General features: G+C 39.8%; 2 pseudogenes; both read right to left on the reverse strand.

Annotated features, from left to right (window-relative positions):
* Nucleotides 1-3,906: 3,906 nt before the first annotated feature.
* LOC149178708 (uncharacterized) lies at nucleotides 3,907-7,438 on the reverse strand (annotated as a pseudogene).
* Nucleotides 7,439-8,729: 1,291 nt separating this feature from the next.
* Nucleotides 8,730-9,576, reverse strand: LOC149178709 (uncharacterized; annotated as a pseudogene).
* Between the last annotated feature and the right edge of the window lie 361 nt (nucleotides 9,577-9,937).

The following is a 9,937-nucleotide window of genomic DNA, read 5'->3' on the forward strand; positions in this document are numbered from 1 at the left end:
ACCACTGGGATTCGACACGAAGTTTTCATTAGGTTAAACCCTATACAATCTCTACCGTCAGATTTCATAGGGAAGATCAACGATGGGAAGCCATAACAGATGGCAAGATCACATGGAGGTGTTGTCCCGTAGAACAGATTCCCACCGCATGGAGCTACGGATGAGGGCCCATACAGCGTAGCAAACCATGAAGTTACGTGCATAATTAACCAGGAGAATCCCCAGTCGTATCTCCTTACCTGCCATTTAATTAGCATTTATTTGCATTCAAGTTATGTAAACAAAAGTCAGGGCGCCGTATAATCCATGGATACAAACCTATTTCATTATATATATATATATATATATATATATATATATATATATATATATATATATATGTACATCGTTTAATGGTTATATGTCAATGGTAACGTTATGCCAATTTTTTTTTATGTATTTTTGTAAAGTTATATGATATTTATAGGTTAGATGTTACACCTAAACAATCCACATATCCGATGGGAATATTCACAATGGTATCCATATATTGAAATTAAACCTCATTTGCTTCTCCTAAATCTGATTGTGGATATTCACAATGGTCTCCATATATTGAAATTAAACCTCATTGTCTTCTCCTAAATCTAATAGTGCAAATGAACTCACAGAGAGTTATTAGACATGCACTCTGGGAATATTCACAATGGTGTCCATATATTGAAATTAAACTTCATTTGATTCTCCTAAATCTGATAGTGGAAATGAACTCACTGAGAGTTATTAGACATGCACTCTTTGCATGATCAGAAGGTGGATAGGATTGGCCCGGGAAACCACTTTCTTAAGTGATGCACGGGTTCTATGAACACTCAAGAAAGGTTGTTAGTTTAAGTCACATGTTTTCTCCCAAATGAGAAGAGGACAACCAGTTTTTGCAGAAGATATTTGGTGAGTGTTTTCTTTTCTTTCAAATAGTGCAGGAAAAGAACATTATATATATATATATATATATATGCAAAGGTACCATGACAACAAGAATAGAAGGCATCATGGTGTAATACTACTCCTCTACTCTCCATTTATTATAAATGATAATGGAATACTAGTTTTCTGACATAGTTTTCTAGAGTTCAATACCACCTGTTAGCACTTGAGATTTCACCCTAGGCTGAGGAAGGTAAACCTTCAAGGCAACATCAAACCATTTCACCTCGTAGCTAGCCCTACGGGGTATGAGAAGGCTCTCTTCGGTCAAACTTGGTAGATCTTTCAATAGGATGAGCTGACCCAATTGGGAACACTGATATTAGGCTAGTAAACTGATAAGGAAGTTTGATTTGGGGTTTTTAATTAAATGACGGGGCTTTTCTGGGCTGCATGGACAAAATCACAGCTTGAACAGAGAAATATAATGACTACACAGATTATCAACTGAGGCAAGGTAGGCAAGCAATTTAACACCAAATCTAGATTTTAAATGAGATGGCAAGACTGGTGAGGAGCTGACAAGGGCATAGGAGATGAATCCTTGTCAAACAGAAGAAAACATCGAACGTGAACAAACTTATAGGAGGAGCATATAATACTATGAATTCCTACCTAAACACTTCATTTGTTCAGCTAGAAATGATCATGAAATGAAATGAAACATAACGGTTTACATATGTAACAGAGGAAAAACTAATGTTAAATTGTCATACCACATGAATCTCAGCAAACAGAGCTGTGAAATTCCATTAAATTCTCTGCCAAAAACTGTACAATGAAAGCTCTGTTCCAGCACTCAGCACTCTGAAAAATCTCCCATCTTCCTTTCTAACTTACAAATGAATTTTTTAATACAATAAATACATGCTGCTAAGGAAAAACAAATCGACTCCCTAAAACCTCTACGCTGTTTCACCTGAAATTACATAAAATTATGAAAGGGCGTTTCATCTATTCTAAACATGGAACAGCGTTCCTCTACATCTTTTGATAATTGGCCAATTAAGGGATACATCTGGAGCGCAGATCTCCATAGGACCAGGATTGGAAATCTTAAACCAAATCGCAATTTTTGGATGTGATAGATAGCCCTGATTTAAGTTCGGTTTGCCACGCTGCATTTGCCATTTTAATAAAACAACTTTAAGCTAAAATCCTGTCCTTTCAGCTCATGGTGACAACTGTACTGAGAGAGATTTGCGTGGTTTGGTTGCATTCGATAGCCCACAATCCACCTTCTAAGAGCCACATCGCCTGCAATCCCACAAAATCTCCAAAGAATCCCAACAATCTTTGGTGAAAATCATGGAACAAACTCCTGTCTGTCGCAGGCTCCCCATAACTGAAACTCATCATCTGTGCACGTTGCTAACAGTGTTCCAAGATTTGGAGGCATAAAAGTGTTATTTTTTCCTTAAACATAAAATACTTGGCCTACATTTAGGAGGCTCTCATGAGGAACATTAAAAATGACATTATTTTCCATGCATATCCTCTGAAGGAAAGCATAGATATAATCTATTGCAATTTTATTCAGCGAGCTAGATTCCCTTCTTGCGCTTACTACGCACCACACCAGCATCCCTGATTGTTTGTGGAGATGCTTCGGAGACAATTAAATTCTGTGATGATTCTACTGAGACCATGCCTAAAGACATCAGATCCGCATTTTTCTGTGTCTACAGTAGGTGCCTGTTGAGACTCTTCACATAAGCTATAATCCTCTGAATCTGAACATGTGAAAGTCCTTGGGCCCAATGCGCCTAACAAGAAAACGCTCTGCTTGCGGAACTGTATTAACTGGTACATGCTTTACACAGACAAATACAACACTAGAATGTAGAGCAGGAAGATGAGTAATGAAATGTGAGAATATGCGAGGAACTCCATTCACAAGTTCTGTATACAGAAGGTCAATCCCCGGAACTCGAACCAAACCAAGGCCAGGACCTAAACCCAGAATCCATGCCATTGAAACCTTGGTCTCTATTTCAAATTCATATTTCTTTCCCTGTACCATAATGCCAGGTATACATGATAATAAGAGACACAACAGCAATCACAAGTGGAACCCAACCTCCTTGGTCAACCTTGAATAACATAGACGAGAAATATACCAGCTCGACTTATAGTGAACAATCCATCAATGAAATTTGTTTTTCGTATCTGGAATGTTGAAAGGATTCCAACGCAATTGTGTTGGTGTTGCAGGAAGATTTGGCTGCAAAGGAGGTCCTCCCAAGATGATCAGGGTCGCTTGACAACAAGGTAACACCACGGCCCAGATTTTTTGATAGCCACTGAGGTGCTAATGTTTCCGAGAAACCAGGTCCAGAAAGTTCCCGAATCATACCAGAGAGAAATCCATCCCTCAATTATCCGAACCACGGTGACTTGGTCTTTACTTCTTGCCATGTCAAGAGGTGTCTGGCAATCATCATTGATTGTCAAAGGATTGCGCTCCATGAGAAAGAAACATTTTCACAGTTTTGTCAAGGTCGAGACCGGTTATAATGGTTGTTTAGACTTCTGTTTTTCAGCATTTCCAGACATAAAAAACACGCACTAAACAGAAAATGGCGGAAGCATACAGCAACAAGATCTCCATGCAATGCTCTGTTTTGTAGCTTCCGACCAGGAGCTAAGATTTTAAGTAGAGATGCCTCGCCCTTATTGCTGGGGCGAACAAAACCTTCATCTAGACTGTACTTGGTGGCATGGAAAGTGCCAATTCGAAGATCGCCATTTGCACTTCCCTCTTCAATTGCATTTGCTGAGAGATGTTCTTTATAAATAAAGTCTTTGTGAGAGGTTGCCCCAGATTGTTCATCAATTACTGTATCTTCACTATATATTGTCATGTCGATATTTGACTGAGTCAAGGAGCTACACAACTCAGAAACAAAAGCATCATGACTCCAGAAACGATTGAAATATTCAACAGCATTCAACACCTCCTTTAGAAGATTCGTTTAATAAAAGCCAGGTATAGATAGAATGCTCATCATCGTAATAGAAGTTTTGACGCCTTTTATCCAGAAATAGCAGCCTTAAACGCCTCCAATTTCGAACGATAGGAAAATCCCCTGTTCTTCATCAATTGTAAAATATATTTTGCCTCTACAATCTTCCCCGCAGATTCATAGAGATCGATAGCCATCCTATAAATGTGCTCATCAGGTTCCATATAATCCTGCAGCTTTTCGAACAAGAGAATCTCTTCATGTGTGTGACCATTGTCACGGTATATCTTCAGCATTGTGCGGTGACAAGCCAAGTCACCCTTAAGTTCTGCCTTCTCTATCTCCATGTATAACCTGGAAGCATCCTCAACCAAGCTAGCCTTTCCAAATGCAAAAACCAAATGACTAAAATGGACAAGTCCTGGGGCCAGCCCTTGTTGATGCATTCTCTTGAGGAGGTCTTCTGTTTCTTGAAATCTTTGACAGTTTGTGTAAGCACAAATTAGTGAAAGGTAAGTATAGGAATCTGGAGAATGACCTGCATCCTGCATTTCAATGAAAACTTCCTCTGCTCTGGTATGCTACCCTGACCTGGCATATGCATCGAGAAGGGTATTGTATGCTATCTTCCCAGGTTTTATACCCTCTTGCCGCATCCTATTGAACAACTCAGCAGATTCACGGAAGAAACCAGCTTTCCCGTAACAACTTATCATGTTGCTGTATGTCTTTTCATCTACTGAGAGGCCAGATTTCTGCAATGAATTGAATATCTGAACAGCATTCTCTAATTCTCTAGCCTTCCCATAGATACTGATCATGTTTTGTTTTGTTTGTGCAGGGATAGGAGTTTGAAGTCGCTGCTGCCTTTTGGATAGCTGAAGAACAAATTACATAATCTAGAGCTGGAGAATAAATTACATAATCTAGAACTGGAGAATAAATTACATAATCTAGAACAACATATTAATGATTTCTTCTCCAAAACAGGGTTTTGAAGAAGAATCAATCTCTGACATGAGACAGAGTCTAACATCGGCTCCATTTGGGATGGCAGCTGCAGCTTCCTGGAGGTGCCAAGAACCGCAGAACTTTGGGAGAGCAGACAGTGCCTCCACCCATTGGGCAATGGAGTCATCATCGACACAACTCTTGACTCATTTTCAAACTGAAACTGAACTCAAACAATCTTCAAGCAAACTAAAACCAGATGCTGCCCTCACGGCTGCTTATTTATTTACAACACCTACTCTAATCTGTTGTACAAACAATAGATCAGGTAATGCTAAAATGCCAAATTAACCATTCAAGTAAACCTGAGAATGACGTAGCTCGAGCAAGCTTCCACAAGGTCACAGATGCAGTTGTTGGCAGCCCTTCATGCACGTACTGACCCTGGTCACGGAAAATACAGCCTGATCTGTCAATGAAACTGAAAAACATGTCCATGTATGCCGCAATAGGATCACGGAAGCCAGACTCTGTTGGCTGCCCCAACTCTGTGATGCATACTTCCAGCTGCACATTGTCAATGTATACATCTATAGGCAAGTCTATGATTTCTTGTTTCGATGGAGGAAGGATTTCCAAAAACTTTTTAGGGTCTTGGAAATCATATGACTGGATCTGCTCATCGAGATACTGAATCTCCTTTTCAACTCTTTCAACAACTAACTCACAAAATCTAGTTTTGCCTTCAAGATGAAGCTTCGGAGATTTCAAACATTGAAGGAAAATACTGAAAAATTCTTCATTAATTTCAATATCTACTAACCACTCTCTAACTCCGTTTAGAGCTTCACAAAGTGCAGGGTCTGCCACATACCCTACCATTGCATGAACAAATCAGCATGCGTTGGAATGTCTGGATCGAGTTGGAGTCGCCAGGTGAATGATTCAGCCTACATAAGTGTCTGACTATTGTCCACCATCAGCATCAGATCTGCACCTTGATTGCATGTACCGGGACAAAACAATCAACAAGTTGAATGTTCTCCCCAGTATGGTCGCCACTATGTTAGCACTTGAGATTTCACCCTAGGCTGAGGAAGGTAAACCTTCAAGGCAACATCAAACCATTTCACCTCGTAGCTAGCCCTACGGGGTATGAGAAGGCTCTCTCCGGTCAAACTCGGTAGATCTTTCAATAGGATGAGCTGACCCAATTGGGAACACTGATATTAGGCTAGTAAACTGATAAGGAAGTTTGATTTGGGGTTTTTAATTAAATGACGGGGCTTTTCTGGGCTGCATGGACAAAATCACAGCTTGAACAGAGAAATATAATGACTACACAGATTATCAACTGAGGCAAGGTAGGCAAGCAATTTAACACCAAATCTAGATTTTAAATGAGATGGCAAGACTGGTGAGGAGCTGACAAGGGCATAGGAGATGAATCCTTGTCAAACAGAAGAAAACATCGAACGTGAACAAACTTATAGGAGGAGCATATAATACTATGAATTCCTACCTAAACACTTCATTTGTTCAGCTAGAAATGATCATGAAATGAAATGAAACATAACGGTTTACATATGTAACAGAGGAAAAACTAATGTTAAATTGTCATACCACATGAATCTCAGCAAACAGAGCTGTGAAATTCCATTAAATTCTCTGCCAAAAACTGTACAATGAAAGCTCTGTTCCAGCACTCAGCACTCTGAAAAATCTCCCCTCTTCCTTTCTAACTTACAAATGAATTTTTTAATACAATAAATACATGCTGCTAAGGAAAAACAAATCGACTCCCTAAAACCTCTACGCTGTTTCACCTGAAATTACATAAAATTATGAAAGGGCGTTTCATCTATTCTAAACATGGAACATCGTTCCTCTACATCTTTTGATAATTGGCCAATTAAGGGATACATCTGGAGCGCAGATCTCCGTAGGACCAGGATTGGAAATCTAAAACCAAATCGCAATTTTTGGATGTGATAGATAGCCCTGATTTAAGTTCGGTTTGCCACGCTGCATTTGCCATTTTAATAAAACAACTTTAAGCTAAAATCCTGTCCTTTCAGCTCATGGTGACAACTGTACTGAGAGAGATTTGCGTGGTTTGGTTGCATTCGATAGCCCACAATCCACCTTCTAAGAGCCACATCGCCTGCAATCCCACAAAATCTCCAAAGAATCCCAACAATCTTTGGCAAAAATCATGGAACAAACTCCTGTCTGTCGCAGGCTCCCCATAACTGAAACTCATCATCTGTGCACGTTGCTAACAGTGTTCCAAGATTTGGAGGCATAAAAGTGTTATTTTTTCCTTAAACATAAATACTTGGCCTACATTTAGGAGGCTCTCATGAGGAACATTAAAAATGACATTATTTTCCATGCATATCCTCTGAAGGAAAGCATAGATATAATCTATTGCAATTTTCTTCAGCGAGCTAGATTCCCTTCTTGCGCTTACTACGTACCACACCAGCATCCCTGATTGTTTGTGGAGATGCTTCGGAGACAATTAAATTCTGTGATGATTCTACTGAGACCATGCCTAAAGACATCAGATCCGCATTTTTCTGTGTCTACAGTAGGTGCCTGTTGAGACTCTTCACATAAGCTATAATCCTCTGAATCTGAACATGTGAAAGTCCTTGGGCCCAATGCGCCTAACAAGAAAACTCTCTGCTTGCGGAACTGTATTAACTGGTAGATGCTTTACACAGAAAAATACAACACTAGAATGTATAGCAGGAAGATGAGTAATGAAATGTGAGAATATGCGAGGAACTCCATTCACAAGTTCTGTATACAGAAGGTCAATCCCCGGAACTCGAACCAAACCAAGGCCAGGACCTAAACCCAGAATCCATGCCATTGAAACCTTGGTCTCTATTTCAAATTCATATTTCTTTCCCTGTACCATAATGCCAGGTATACATGATAATAAGAGACACAACAGCAATCACAAGTGGAACCCAACCTCCTTGGTCAACCTTGAATAACATAGACGAGAAATATACCAGCTCGACTTATAGTGAACAATCCATCAATGAAATTTGTTTTTCGTATCTGGAATGTTGAAAGGATTCCAACGCAATTGTGTTGGTGTTGCAGGAAGATTTGGCTGCAAAGGAGGTCCTCCCAAGATGATCAGGGTCGCTTGACAACAAGGTAACACCACGGCCCAGATTTTTTGATAGCCACTGAGGTGCTAATGTTTCCGAGAAACCAGGTCCAGAAAGTTCCCGAATCATACCAGAGAGAAATCCATCCCTCAATTATCCGAACCACGGTGACTTGGTCTTTACTTCTTGCCATGTCAAGAGGTGTCTGGCAATCATCATTGATTGTCAAAGGATTGCGCTCCATGAGAAAGAAACATTTTCACAGTTTTGTCAAGGTCGAGACCGGTTATAATGGTTGTTTAGACTTCTGTTTTTCAGCATTTCCAGACATAAAAAACACGCACTAAACAGAAAATGGCGGAAGCATACAGCAACAAGATCTCCATGCAATGCTCTGTTTTGTAGCTTCCGACCAGGAGCTAAGATTTTAAGTAGAGATGCCTCGCCCTTATTGCTGGGGCGAACAAAACCTTCATCTAGACTATACTTGGTGGCATGGAAAGTGCCAATTCGAAGATCGCCATTTGCACTTCCCTCTTCAATTGCATTTGCTGAGAGATGTTCTTTATAAATAAAGTCTTTGTGAGAGGTTGCCCCAGATTGTTCATCAATTACTGTATCTTCACTATATATTGTCATGTCGATATTTGACTGAGTCAAGGAGCTACACAACTCAGAAACAGAAGCATCATGACTCCAGAAACGATTGAAATATTCAACAGCATTCAACACCTCCTTTAGAAGATTCGTTTAATAAAAGCCAGGTATAGATAGAATGCTCATCATCGTAATAGAAGTTTTGACGCCTTTTATCCAGAAATAGCAGCCTTAAATGCCTCCAATTTCGAACGATAGGAAAATCCCCTGTTCTTCATCAATTGTAAAATATATTTTGCCTCTACAATCTTCCCCGCAGATTCATAAAGATCGATAGCCATCCTATAAATGTGCTCATCGGGTTCTATATAATCCTGCAGCTTTTCGAACAAGAGAATCCCTTCATGTGTGTGACCATTGTCACGGTATATCTTCAGCATTGTGCGGTGACAAGCCAAGTCACCCTTAAGTTCTGCCTTCTCTATCTCCATGTATAACCTGGAAGCATCCTCAACCAAGCCAGCCTTTCCAAATGCAAAAACCAAATGACTAAAATGGACAAGTCCTGGGGCCAGCCCTTGTTGATGCATTCTCTTGAGGAGGTCTTATGTTTCTTGAAATCTTTGACAGTTTGTGTAAGCACAAATTAGTGAAAGGTAAGTATAGGAATCTGGAGAATGACCTGCATCCTGCATTTCAATGAAAACTTCCTCTGCTCTGGTATGCTGCCCTGACCTGGCATATGCATCGAGAAGGGTATTGTATGCTATCTTCCCAGGTTTTATACCCTCTTGCCGCATCCTATTGAACAACTCAGCAGATTCACGAAAGAAACCAGCTTTCCCGTAACAACTTATCATGTTGCTGTATGTCTTTTCATCTACTGAGAGGCCAGATTTCTGCAATGAATTGAATATCTGAACAGCATTCTCTAATTCTCTAGCCTTCCCATAGATACTGATCATGTTTTGTTTTGTTTGTGCAGGGATAGGAGTTTGAAGTTGCTGCTACCTTTTGGATAGCTGAAGAACAAATTACATAATCTAGAGCTGGAGAATAAATTACATAATCTAGAACTGGAGAATAAATTACATAATCTAGAACAACATATTAATGATTTCTTCTTCAAAACAGGGTTTTGAAGAAGAATCAATCTCTGACATGAGACGGAGTCTAACACCACCTATGCATTAATGCACGAGGGGATTAGAACTTGTGTCTTGATTTCGGGCTGAAAAACTATGTATTTTTCATCCACTAAGAATGGAAACAAGGCAGCTTAGCGGCTCTGCAGAGCTGAAACAATATTTGCTCCACTAATTTTAA

The sequence above is a fragment of the Pinus tabuliformis genome, chromosome 4_1 (genome assembly GCF_031772625.1).
Source record: "Pinus tabuliformis cultivar Carrire ecotype Pingquan chromosome 4_1, CPIR1, whole genome shotgun sequence".
Classification (NCBI taxonomy): domain Eukaryota; kingdom Viridiplantae; phylum Streptophyta; class Pinopsida; order Pinales; family Pinaceae; genus Pinus; species Pinus tabuliformis.